Source organism: Euphorbia lathyris, chromosome 1, assembly GCF_963576675.1.
Source record: "Euphorbia lathyris chromosome 1, ddEupLath1.1, whole genome shotgun sequence".
NCBI classification, from domain to species: domain Eukaryota; kingdom Viridiplantae; phylum Streptophyta; class Magnoliopsida; order Malpighiales; family Euphorbiaceae; genus Euphorbia; species Euphorbia lathyris.
This window is the reverse complement of record NC_088910.1, coordinates 23,352,812-23,367,088: the sequence shown is the minus strand read 5'-3', so window position 1 is coordinate 23,367,088 and position 14,277 is coordinate 23,352,812.

Genomic DNA, 14,277 nt, shown 5'->3' with positions numbered 1-14,277 from the left:
ACCCGGTCATCAGAAAGTAGAGAGAAAAGGAAATTCGGAGGATTCTGGAAGGTAGAGACACTAAGTAATCTCACATGGCTCTCAGCCGCAAGGCGATCAGCAACCCTATTCTGTTCCCTGAAAACATGTCCAAAGCTGATGGTGTCGAAGGAATAACATAACCTTTTAATCCCTTTTACTAAATTAAGGTTACTCAGACATAATGCCTTATTATCAGAGATAATTTTAACCGCTTCAAGGTTGTCAGATTCCACCAGAAGATTTTTTAAGCCCAGACTTTTGGCGAGTCTAAGCTAGGGATGGCAACGGGTAGGGTACCCGCGGGTAATGTCATTCCCAAACCCTTACCCTTTTATTTTTTAATTACCCATACCCGTCCCATTACCCTAACGGGTATACTTTTTGCATCCCATACCCTTCCCATTTAATTCGCGGGTACCCGCGGGTACCCTTACCCGTTAAGAATCAATAAATAAAAAAAATAGTACAAATTTAATAAACTATAAATTTTTAAATCATCAATCAAAAAATTAAATAAATTGAACCTTAATTAATAAGAATAAAGTAGCTTAGTGGTATCACTCAACTGTTGAAAAATAAATGGTTGAGGTTTAAATTTCACGTCTTACATCTAAAAATAATGATATTTATTAATATAAATTTTTTTTATGACGGGTAACGGGTACCGGGTACCCTAGGGGGTATTCCCATACCCGTCCCATTACCCTAATGGGTAATGGTTTTGATCTCATACCCGTCCCATACCCTTTTATACTGGGTACGGATAGTCCCATTAGGGTCGGGTAGTGCCGGGTACCCGCGGGTACACTACCCGTTGCCATCCCTAGTCTAAGCCCGGAGAAGATTCCCTAGAGCTCCGCAGTGAAGGAAGATCCCACTCCTAGGTTCTGAGCAAAGCCAGACACCCAAGCACCTCCTGTGTCTCTCAAGACTCCCCCTGCTGCAATTCTGCCATCCGAAAAACAAGAGCCATCAGTATTCAATTTTACAGTCCCTTCTCCAGGTCTGCTCCACCCCACCAAATGGGTCACATTCCTCTGGAAAGAATTAGATAAGCAGTCCTCTTTAAAGCTCTTAATAATGGTATCAATTTTCCTAGAGAAAAAAGCAAGTAAATTAGGAAAGATGATTGCTCCTTCTCCAAAAATATCAACATTTCTCCACTGCCAAAGTTGGTGACACACAACAGCAAAGAGGATATTGTCATGCTCCAGCTCAGGTAACAACAAACCCTTAACCCCATCTTTAAACCAATCATTACCCGGATAGGCCAAGAAACTCGGAAGTAAATGGCTCGGGAGAATTTCCTTCCACATATTTTTACTCTTCTCACAATCTCTGAGAGAGTGGCAGGTAGTTTCAGCCTGAACTCTACATCTACTACAAGTATCAACCTCCACTAAATGGCGCCTTTTTCTTTCAACGTTCATGAGCAACCTATCTTTAGTACCCAACCACAGGAAGCTCCTAATGCGATAGGGAACTTTCAGGGCCCAAATGTTCTTCCAAGTGACAGAAGGAGGAGATTCCAAGTTTATAAAGAAAGCCTCAAACGCAGATTTACAAGAATAGGCCCCCATTGTTCGTAAGGGACCAACATCGAAAATCCCCATCATCCTTATCACTACTCACCTTAACTCCCCGAATTTTCAGGAGAGTTTCCAGATTCAGGTAAGCCTCAAAGTTGGACCAAATCCAATCCCCCTCTGAGTTCACCATATCAGCAATCCTCCAATCACGAACCTCCAGGGGCGGGAGAGAAGAACACTCCTCTAATAAAGGCTTCGGCCCCAGCCAGGCATCTTTCCAAAATCTAATGGATCTGCCATTTCCCACCGACCAACCAATCGCAGAGCAAAACTCTGAGAACACAGCATTCACCCTTTTCCATAAGAAGGAACTATTCAGAGCTCTCTCTCATGGGGCCCCAAAGACTTTATCCTTTCTGTATTTACCACATAATAACCGAACCCAAAGAGCCGACGGGGATTGCCATATTCTCCAAAGAAGTTTCATTAACAAAACCTTATTATTGTCCCTGGCCTGTCTAATCCCTAAACCTCCCCTCTCTTTAGGCTGGCAGACTTTCTTCCAAGGAACCAGATCGATTTTATTTCCTTCTTCAGAGGTCCCCCAAAGGAAACGACGATTGATTTTATCCAGGCCATTAAGCACAGGTTTTGACAATTTACAAGCTTGCATAAGTTGATTAGGAGCAGCATAGTTCACAGATTGGATCAAGGTAAGCCGGCCTAGCACACTTCTTATTAATTTTATCAAAGATCTCCTTAAAAGAGGCCTTAGAAACCCTTCCACTATGAAGAGGAACCCCCAGATAGTTTCCCAAAATCTTGGTAAGAGGGATACCTGAAATCTTACGCAGGTTCTTACAGACCCTTTGGTTAATATTCTTGGAGCACAACATCCTAGACTTTTGGATGTTAAGCTTTTGACCAGAAGCAGAACAAAAGTTATTAAGGATATCCATGATCACACCCATTTGATCCTCACTACCTTCCATAAAGATCATCACATCATCCACAAAGAACAAATGAGTGATCGGGGGACAAAATTTATTAATGGAAACCGGGTGAAGCCTTCCAGAACTAACAGCATCTTGGATAAGATGAGCAAGCCTTTCTATAGCGATAACAAACAAGAACGGGCTCATAGGATCCCCTTGACGTATACCCCGGGAAGGAGTAAACTCCTCAGACAAATCCCCATTAATCATCACTTGAAAGACAGGAGAAGAAATACAAGCTTCAATTAAATTCCTCCAATTATCCGGAATCCCAGCTCTCCTCAAGCTATCCAAGAGAAAAATCCAGTTGATCCGATCATAAGCCTTCTCAAGATCCAGCTTCAGATCCACAATACCACGCTTCCCCTTCTTGATCTTCATCGAATGGACCATCTCCTGAGCAATAACAATATTGTCCATCATCTGTCTTCCCGGGACAAAACTGCCTTGATTCTGGCTAATAATCTCAGGGAGAATACACCGAAGCCTATTAGCCACGATTTTGGTGACCACTTTGTAAATCACATTACAAAGACTAATAGGTCTCATCTGCAAGAAAGAGGAAGGTTTCTCTACTTTGGGAACCAGGACCAGAAGAGTTTTATTCATGAGTCTAATATCCTCAGAGCCTTCAAAAATCCCTTTAATAAAACTGTAAATTCCCTCCTTTACAGTTTCCCAATGCTTATGATAAAAGCCAGCCGGGAGCCCATCAACCCCAGGGGCTTTAGTAGCACCAATGCTAAACACAACCTGGCCAATCTCTTTCTGGTCAATAGGACGAAAAGCTTCAGAAACCTTATCCTCACAAACCGTCAGAAAAGTAGACCTAGTCCGGGCATTATCCAAATCCACCGGCTCTTCTCTGAATAACTCTTTGTAGAAATTGTGGGCCAAAAGATGGATCTCCTCATCCTCATAAATCCAATTACCATTCGGATCTTTGATGGCATCAATCTGATTCCTTTGCCTTATAATGACCGTAGAAAGATGAAAAAACCTTGTATTACGATCTCCATTCTTAATCCAGGATTTCCTAGACTTCTGAAACTAGAGTAACTCTTCTTGCTTCAGCACAGCTTCCAACTCATTCTAAAGGGATCTGAGAAGACAACTTAGACTATGATCAAATCTACTCTCCAAGATACGTTGGATACCTTCCATCCTTCTTAGAATTTTTTGCTTCCTTCTAATAATATGGCCAAAAGTGTTCTTATTCCAGCTCACCACATTACTTCTAAAACCCTCAGCAGCCAGTAAGACATTAGAGTGAGGTTTCCAATTATCATTCACAAAGTTCTTAAACTCAGGGTGAGACTCCCAAGCCACAAGATACCTAGAAGGTCTCTCCCCCCTTGGACAAGGAGCTCTCACTAATCTGACAAGGACAGGACAATGATCTGAATGCCGAAAGGGGAGATTTAACACAGCCGCATACGGAAACCTGCTCTGGGCCACAATATTAGCATAGACGTTGTCCAGACGAACAAAGGTACTATTACGTTTCCAAGTAAACTTATGGCCAGCTGCACCAAGATCAGTTAGACAATAAAAATCCATATCCTTCTTATGATTAAGACACCTATTTATATAGTGGTGCCCACCCCCTTTTTTATCACTCATAACTGCAATATCATTAAAATCCCCGGCAACGAACCAGGCCTCCACCATACTCGAACTCAAAGAAAACAAAGCCTCCAAAAAACGTTTACGGTTGGCCATAATAGGATCCGCATACACAATAGTGATAAATAGGGGCTTATTACCAGGGAAAGTAATTTTGCTATGAATAAATTGCTTATCCATACTAACAATATCAATCTGAACCAGATCAGGTTTCCAAAATAACCAAATACCACCAGCTCGGCCACAAGCCTCAGACCTGGCACAATTCCAACTTCTAAATAATTTAACCACCTCATCAGCTTTAGCTCCACTAATCTTAGTTTCCAGTAAAGCAAAACACCACGGGTTGAACTGTTTAATTAGATCTTTGACATGGATACGGGCCGCCTTGCTTGCCGCTCCTCTAACATTCCATACAAACAAATCCATCAACAGAGGATAGCAAACACAGACCCTGCCCACCTAAACCAGATATTTGTTAGGGGCTCCTACGAGCCTAGAAGAGGTGCCCGCGGCCCCCCTTTTTTCCATGAAACTGAAAGCAGTTTGGCTAGCCTTAAGACTACCTTTAAGTTTTTTCATCTTTATCTTGTTAACCCCCATGATATTCCCATTCCTAGTCTCAATACTGGGATTAGAAAGACTAACATCATTATTTGACTCTGAAACATGAGGAACTTGATCTTGAGGGCAATTCTGGGAGGCTCCATTGGATTCAAAAAGAGGGTTAACAGTTTCCACTTTATTCTCAGTTGGATCTGCAGGTTCTAAGTCTGGCATCTCCTGTTGAAACACCTTTCCACATGATTTTGATTTGACAAAATTATTTAAGTAAAAATATTCTAACACATTAAATTTAATAAGCTTTGATTTATTACACTAATGTGTTTGTTCAATGTTGAGTTTAATTGTGTATAAGACATTGAGAATAAAAAGACCAAAGGCCCATTAAGTGGAAGTCAAGCCCAAGTCAACACATCAACACCATTCGGCTTAGAAGTTCAAAACGAAGCCGTATCAACCAAAACGACGACTCAGCAAGAGAAGGATCGAGAAGCCTTCGTGGCAAAAGCTTCAAGATGAAGCTGCTGAGTTGGACAACAAAGCAGTCAGGACAGCGGCAGGAAATGTTCAACTTCTAGACAAAGTATTTCTACTTTGGGTAAAGTTTAGAAGGCGCGGAAAGCTGTCTCGTGGACTTTTCCATAAATGGCGAAACATTCTACCGAAGACTGACGAAGACAGAAGATGCAAGAATTCTATTGGCCAACGACGCTGAGCACGCACATAGTGACAACGACAGGAAGCCGTTTCCCTCCAACGGTTATTTCGAAATTCGAAATGACCAGGTGCCTCAAGTGTCACTATATAAAGGCCATCCATTTGCTTCATTCGATGCAGATCTTCAACTAGCAATCACGCTGACCAAATTCATACTCGAAGAATCTATGAGAAAAGCAAAGCCAATACCTTACACCAATTTCCATACTTTTGTGTAAAAGTATAGAGTGATTTCCAATCATCTAAAGTGTCTTGGCAACTATTGTTTAGGACAATCTCATTATCATTTCTAGAAGTATAGAAAGGAGAGGCTGAGTACTCGGTTATAGTACTCAACGATAGAATAGGAGTGAGTAGAGGTATAGAGGAAGGTACTCTTATTATACTCAGCTTCTAGTTGTAAAAGGTTTGGTGCTCTACCTTTAAAGAGCTCGGTAGAGAATTCGAAAGCTCGGAACGTGTTCCGGGGACAGGACGTAGGCATAGAGGCCGAACCTGGATAAATCTGCTGAGTAACATCTCTTTAACCTTAAACTCCTTTGATATATATTTTGCTTGCTTGAAAACTGACTAAGTAAAGAGGTCACGCTGAGTTGTGTGCATTGAGTATCTGAGTTCAGGAATAGACTCAAGTGCTATCTCCTGACTCAATGAAAGAAGCTGACTTAGTCACCAGTTGACTAAGCTAGTGTCTTAAACTCACTCAGTGCGTTGTGTAATTCTTTTCATAAAGAAAAAGAAGTCAGCCTAAACGAACAAATTTTAAAATAGTTCCTATCCCCCCCCTTGGAACTATACCTGTTTCGTTATAAGGGAACAACATCTCCAACTCTGATTGATCACCAGTAGGATCAGGGTCTTAATCCCAATCAACCGGAAGAACCCCAAATCTGGAACCAGAACAAACCTCCAAAGGGGTGTTTGATTCCACACCTTTTTTTAAACCAGTCCCCACTTTACTACCCTGACTATCCTGGAGCAAGACCTGTTTATTATTAATATCAGGAGGAAGATTATGGGCCACAGGAGCATGAGTCCTTCTTCTCCCAGAACGTTTTGCAACCATCCAGGGCCCGAAACTCCTCCCATCTCCTTAGATGTTCTCTTCCCTGGCAATGACAGTTTCAACAACATTTTCCTTGACCATCCTCTTCTTAGGACAACCTTCATAAGTATGCCTAAATAACCCACATTCATAGCAGATATTATGGATCCCTTCATACTCAATGAAATAAATTGTATTCTGCAAACAGTATTTAGAAAGAAGAGGTTTAGCTAGGTCAATGTTTATACAAACCCTAGCAAACTTTCCTCTTTCAGCTCCAATAGTCGTTTTATCCACATGGTGGACTCTACCCACAAGACCAGTAATTTTCCTTAGAAAATTCTCATTATAATACTCAATTGGGAGCCCCGAAAATCTCACCCAAGTCAGGATCCTATTCACTGAACAATCCTTAGGGTTAAAATTCGGGACCCAAGGCCTTAAGGCCAAAACATGATTTGATATAATATATGGAGCCTCGTTAATCACAGTTTGATAATCTTCAGCCTGTGTAAATTTAATCACATAATAATCGTTCTCTAAATCAGTAATAGTAATTTTTTATTTTTTCGCCCATTGAGCACGGATCCTCTGGGCAAAGTAACTAAACCCAATCTTTTTCCCTAGGACAGTTACAATAAGAGATAACTTCCATTTAGAGCGTAGTGACCGTTTATCAGCCGATGTCAAACGAATCACCGGACACAGTGGATCATCTTGTTCTTCATCCTCCACATCTGAATCAGACAGAAATTCGTCTAGGTCCTCTTCTCCCATCTCTTCGTTAGGGGATAGGTCTTACTCCACAATTCCCATTACAGTATCTTTCCAAGACAGTTTTATAAAACCCGGGCGCAAGGAGGAATTAAATGCCTCCGAAAGAGCCCCCATGGTATCCTCATGGTCGTTCCCCAATAATCCAGCAGCCCTTACACTCATCTCTAGCCCACATGGGACCACCGACACAGACACACCACCGACAAGGCCCTCCTGGCCGACCTTGCACCCTTCCCCTTCCTTTGTTCTAATAGAACATCCCCCTCCTTCAACGCTACCCAAAACGACATCGCCCATCCCTTCACCAACCCTAGCTGACACCGACGCCGACCCAACCACAACCGGTGCCCCGCCCATCCCTCCCTCCTATCCGATAGAAACAGTCAATGCCGCTGCCAGACATGGCCTGACGAACAACCGCGGCGACACGGATCTCCTTAGATCTCCGCCCCTCCCACTTTCTACCACCCCCAAATCAATCTCCTCCTCCCTGGCGCCGCGACCTCCACCCAACGCCAACCCCAACCTAGCCGATGCCGCCTGCGCCGGCCCTCCGCCTGACCGAGACCGGTCCCTGGTTTTCATCGAACGCGCCTCCAGCAAACAATCGCAGCGAAACCGACGAGAGAGAGAGAAGAGAGAAAGTTGGATCGCACAGAGAGAGAAAGTCGGACAAAATGAATAAATTTATTTTAAATATTAGAAATTAGTTTTTTATTTTAATAAATTTGTTGGACAAAATGAATAAAATTATGAATAGTCATGTTCGTTCGTGAATAGTCAGGTTCGTTCGTGAACAGTCGTGTCTGTCCGTGAACAGTCATATGTTGAAACACCTTTCCACATAATTTTGATTTGACAAAATTGTTTAAGTATAAATTAAAATACATATTCTAAACACACTAAGTTTAAATGCTTTATTTATTCTACTAATGTGTTTGTTCAATGTTGAGTATAAATGTTATAAGTCATAAGGATTGGAAGGCCCAAGCCCAATACGGAAGCCAAGGCCCAAGTCAAACAACTCAGTACACTCGGCCCACGTATGTCAAGAGGTTGCCGTTTTGAACAAAACGCAACTCAGCAAACGGAAGGATCTAGAAGACCTTCGGGAACAACTTCAAGATGAAGCTGCTGAGTAGTCTCGACAAACGTACAAGACAGCAGCTGGCAAAGGAAAACTTCCAGACAAAGTGTTTCCTCTTTTGGCAAAGTTCAGACGACACAGTATGCTGTCCAGTTGACTTTACCATAAAAGGAGAGACCATCTGCTGAGCTGACCGAGGACAGAAGATACACGATTGTGATTGGCCGAGAGCTCTGAGCAAGTCAGGATGACAACGACATATAGCCGTTTCCCTCCAACGGTTATTTCGAAATTCGAAATGACCGATGCCCAAACGTCTCTATAAATAGTGCCATCACAAGCTTCATTATACACAGAACTTGATCAAGCCATTACGCTGACCAAATCTCTACAAGTTCTGCAAGCAAGAAGCAAAACAAAAATTCTTACACTACATTTCTCATATCTGTGTAAAAGTCTAGAGTGATTGTAAATCGTCTAAAGTGTCTTAGCACATCTTTGTATTAGGACAAAACACTTATCATTTCTAGAGATAGAAAGGAGAGGCTGAGTACTCGGTTTTAAGTACTCAGTGGAGAGATTAGGATTGAGTAGAAGTATAGAGGAAGGTACTCTTGTCATACTCAATTGCTGATATTGTAAAAGGTTTGAGGCTCTACCTTTAAAGAGCTCAGTAGAGTATTTGAAATCTCGGAACGTGTTCCGGGGACAGGACGTAGGCTTAGAAGAAGCCGAACCTGGATAAATCTGCTGAGTGAAGTGTTTCTTACCTTAACTCCTTATTTATATTGCTTGCTTTAAATAATCAAAACTGACCAAGTAAAGAGGTCAAGTTGAGTTGTGCGCGTTGAACGTCTGAGCTCAGGAATAGACTCTAAGTGCTATTTCCTGACTCAAGCTAAGAAACTGACCTAGTCACCTTTTGACTAAGCCAGTATCTTATTGTTTACTCAGCGCCGTTGTTCAAATCTTTTTCTTTAGAAAAAGAAGTCTGCCTAAATTGCAAAAAGTTTAAATAGTTCCTAACCCCCCCCCCCCCTTGGAACTATACTTGCAACTAAACAAGGGACCAACATCATATTCGATCATGAACATACACATCCTTTCAAGTTTATTTATACAAAATGGAACTGTTAAACTCAGAGACTAGAAAAAATAAAAAAAAATACTCTCTAAAATTCTATGCTCTATGTACGTTTACATTTTTCTTATTTTCCTACTTCGATGGTAACGAATTTATATACAGTAGGAGTTAACTTGTGTAATCTGTTGTATTCTGGGAGACGATCATGTCTTAAGAAAACTATTAATATTGACCTCAGAGTTATCTAACTTTGTTCTTTTGATTCGAGTTTTATCGTTCTTACGCTTCTCCTTATTTTTACTAGCTAAATAAATATACTCTAATATTTTTTTCTTGTAAAACATAGGGTACACGCAGTATTATAGTTGACATTACCGGTTTATTTATTGCATTTTGTACGAGTTGGACAAAAAAAATACTAAACGTGAAATTTTTTAAACTAGTTGGCATTACCGATTTATATTAAACATGAAAATATTTAATTTTTTAAAAATATACAATAGTTTGTACAAGTTGGATAAAAAAAAATTCAAATATTTCACCGAATAAAAAATATTAATTCTCAATTCTATTATTAAATCACAAAAAAATATGATTTTTTTTAAGAATCAACTTCCGTGCAATTGGAGCAAAATAAGAAACAAAATATTTATGTTTTATAATAATGTCTGAAGTTGACCCAATTTGTTAATGTTCGGAGTAAAATTGTTTTTGGTTAACAACGTTAGGTGTAAAATTACACAATTTTAGATGTTAAAGATAAAATTAGTCCTACTTGCAAACGTTATGAGTATTTTTTGCATTTTATCCCTTACTTTTAAAAATAAAAAAATGATTATTGTAATATTAGAAGATCATCATTATTTGAAAAATTAGAAAAAAAATGCAAATTATAAAAGAATATGTGATATTATGTGTTGTGGAATTTATTAAAATGCTGCTAGTAAAATAAAATTCTTTAAAAAAAAAAGAAAAGAAAGTGGCTTAATACATTACGGAAGAACAAAATAAAAAATTGGCTTACCATTACCGCAGCTTAGGCGCCGTAATGGTAAGGAGCTCTGCAAAATGGCAGAGTTCAATAACACCAAATTGGTGTTTAATCCATTTTTGCAAGAGTAAGAAAAAGTTTGACGTTTAAAAGATCCTAATCTCATGCTTCGATTTCTTACAAACAAATTGCTGATGAAAGGAATCAGTGTTCCTCTCTCCACAACAAGCTTTTTTTTTTTTTTCTATTTTTTTTCTTTAAAATGAATCTCACTTCACTTCAGAGTTATATCAATAACCGCGTGTGTTTGCATTTCTTCCTGATGGAACGAGTCAGTAAACATTTCCTTTGAGATGCAATGTTGAATAGCCTTAAGCTCGTGAGAAGTGATGTTGATACTATCATGTAACCATTCGAAAGAAGTTTTGTTCCAAATTTTAAAGACACATTTCAGCGTTCGAAGCTTGAAACTAAGTTTATGCTATGCATAGTGAGACATAAAGCAAATTTGTAGACAAAGAATCATCCACAACTTCCCGTAGACTTGGATGAGTTATTTACGTGGTTTGAAACCGAAACCGAGTGAGGAAATGAACCACAAAAGATAGCGAAAACAATAAATGAGTATGATCAGAAGCATGTTTAGGAGGGGTGGCACAACTGATCAAGCTTTTAGCTTGAAAAAATTTAAGCTATACATTGCTCTATCAAAATTACACTCGACACTATTTCTCCCTCCTTTGTCATTAATCTAAGGAGGCGTTTGTTTGGGTTAAAAAACACTATTTCTCTCTCCTCTGTCATTAGGGTGTTTGTTTGGGTTAAAAAACACTATGGAATGGGAATAGGAATGGGAATAGGATAATCCTATTCCTAATGTTTTAATTATGGAACAGGAATTGATTCCAATAAATCATGGAATCACCCATTCTCCCACTCATTCATAGTAATCAAACTAATTTCTACAGTTATTTTATATTTATTGGTTTCTTTTCTCTCTTTTTTCTTTCCATGTTTTATGAACCATATTTTCTTATTTTATTTTTTTTGGCATTTTATCTTCCTATGTTAATGCTAGTAGATATTAATTATATATTTTTAATTGATTTATATATTAGAATTTTTTAATGGTACAGATGATTAAATTAATTCTTATTTTTGTTTTCTTTATTATAGATGGTATTTCTAAATTTTTATGTGTTAAATATATTATTATTACTCTAATAAATTTTAATTTCGTTCCATTCCGATTCCGATTCCGGATTAAACCAAACAAAAGAATTAAATAGTCATTCCGATTTCGATTCCATAATATTCCGATTCTAATTCCAATTCCCATTCCGAAGTTTAAACCAAACGTCTCCTAAATATAAAAAGCGCTTTGAGTAGCCACATAAGGTAAACACAACAATTCAAAAATCAATTAAACTCATGACAAGCACTACCAAGAGGAAGAATACTCATCTTTTCATGAGCTCCTCTAATAACATTGACCAAGGACTCGTAAAGGAGCTCGAACTATGAGTTAAATTTAACTAAAGGTTCCGACAACCAATATAGGCAAGGCAACACTCCCCATAAATAAAATTGAATCGATGAAGTGCAAATTTAATTAAAATACTGAGCACCATAGGAATAATAGAAGCTAACCCACATTAAAATTAGCTAAAACCCAAATGGAAAGAAGAAAAATGTTATTAGAGGCAATTAAAGTGAGGTTCAATTGTTATGTGTCCGCAAATAGGATCTCGTCATAGGTCTGTTCATCGGAAAATTCTTTTGATTTCCTTTGTTGCTCATGTTCTTCGTAGAACCTATTTTGAAAACTCGGTAGCGATTTGTCAGAGACCGCTTAGCTTCCTGTATTGGTTTTTAATTTAAAATTCTAGATGAAATTAATAGATAGAAAATCCCCTTTTATAAAGAGGTACAATGATTCCTAAACACCTAAGGTATCCTTAGCCAAAAGGATCCTACCACAATTAGGATTCTACCACAACTAGGATTCTGCCAAAATTAAAAAGTCTAACAAATACTACCAGCAGAAAGAAAACGAAAACTAACCTAATTAAATAAGAAATACTGAACATAAATTAATAAATATTAAATAATAAAAGACTCCTAAATATTAAAGACTCTTAAATAATAAGAAACCTAAATAATATAAGCTAAAATAAGATGGCCGTAACATCAATCTACGCCAAAAGGAAGAACTAATGGAAGAGAAAGATACCGTAGGTTCAAGAATACAAATAATGCTCGGTTTATACTGAATACAAAATTTAAACAACCTTCATTGAGCAGAGGCATTTCTAATTCCTCTGCAATTCCAGAATAGAACAATCATCGATAATGTGCTCGAAGATGGGTTCCTCTTTTCGTAGTTAGAGCCTCGACGAGCTTAGCCTTTCTTTTATTTTTCTTCTTTTTGCTGGAGACATTTGTACATTCATCGTCGCCTTTATCACAGTAATCAGCCCACGACTCATTATTTCCATCATGAGAAAATGTTTCTCTGATAATAATACCTTTTGGAATAGTACAGAGAGGAGTAACATTCTCTACTCATCCGAACATAAGGGTGATGAGTGTTATGGCTAACCGAGTCTTTTAGACTTGTTATCTCCAATTAGGACATGAAGGAAAGAGGATGAGGGGTTCAAACCAATAATCAAATTATTCATGGAAAGTTTATTTAAAGTGACCGACGTGATCCAGAATAGTGGCTAGAGAAAGGAACTTGTGGAAGAAGGAAATTTTAGGAGGAAAAAAGGTTCAAACTTTAAGGTTGCAAATGGAATTGCCGATCTATTGAATTTATTAATTATGCATAATTAGCATAAATAATTAACCATCGATCTATCTTGTTATTAGTTAAATTAAATTAAATATGATCGATGAGCTATTTAATATCATTTAATAAATTAAAATTTAAATACGATATATAATATCCATTCAGTCACGTCTTAGTCTAATGATAGAAGAAAAAAAATTAACTCTTCAAAAAAACAAAAAATTTAAGAAATATAGATAGAAAAAAAATAACTACTAAATTTTGACATACATATATTTTAAAATGCTTTATTTATTTTTTATTATTAGCAAATAGTTTGTTTCAATTTTATATTTTATTTATTTTTAATTACTACCAAATAGGATGAAAGAGTAAAGGTGTAAAAAAGCATGTAAGATAAAATCCAATCTTTAAATTTTGGTAATTTATTTTTAATTAAATTTTAATTTTATTATTATATAAACTTTTGGATTTAAGGGAGCTATATTAAAAAAAATAGTTAGAACAAAAGAATAAAATATAAACAAAGTCTTCAAGTTTTAACCATTTTTAAGGAAAAATAAATAATTATTAAATAATTATTAATAATGTTAAAGTAAACAATTATAAAGTCGGTGTGTTTTCACCTAACACACTTATAAGTTCATCATGTTACTATAAGATCATTAAGTTTTATCGTAATTAACATTTTATCCCTTCATTTTTTATATATGAAAATACATAATTACCCCTAATTATATAAACAAATAAAACTTACCTTTTATATTCTAATTTAATAAAAAAAAATCATGAAGTTTGTATTGTATATATACGCTAAAATATCTATATTTCAGTATTAATTATATTAAAAAAATTCTATTATTTACACTCTTTAGCTTCTTATCATCATTTGTGCTTATTCTTTAATATAATATATTTAAACTAACATTATGGATTTTTTAAAATTTAAAAAAAAAAAAATTTATTCATTTTATCGGTAAAGTTTATCAGAGTTAAAAAAATCACATTTTACAATTTTATATAATTCTACTTTTATTTTAGTAATTC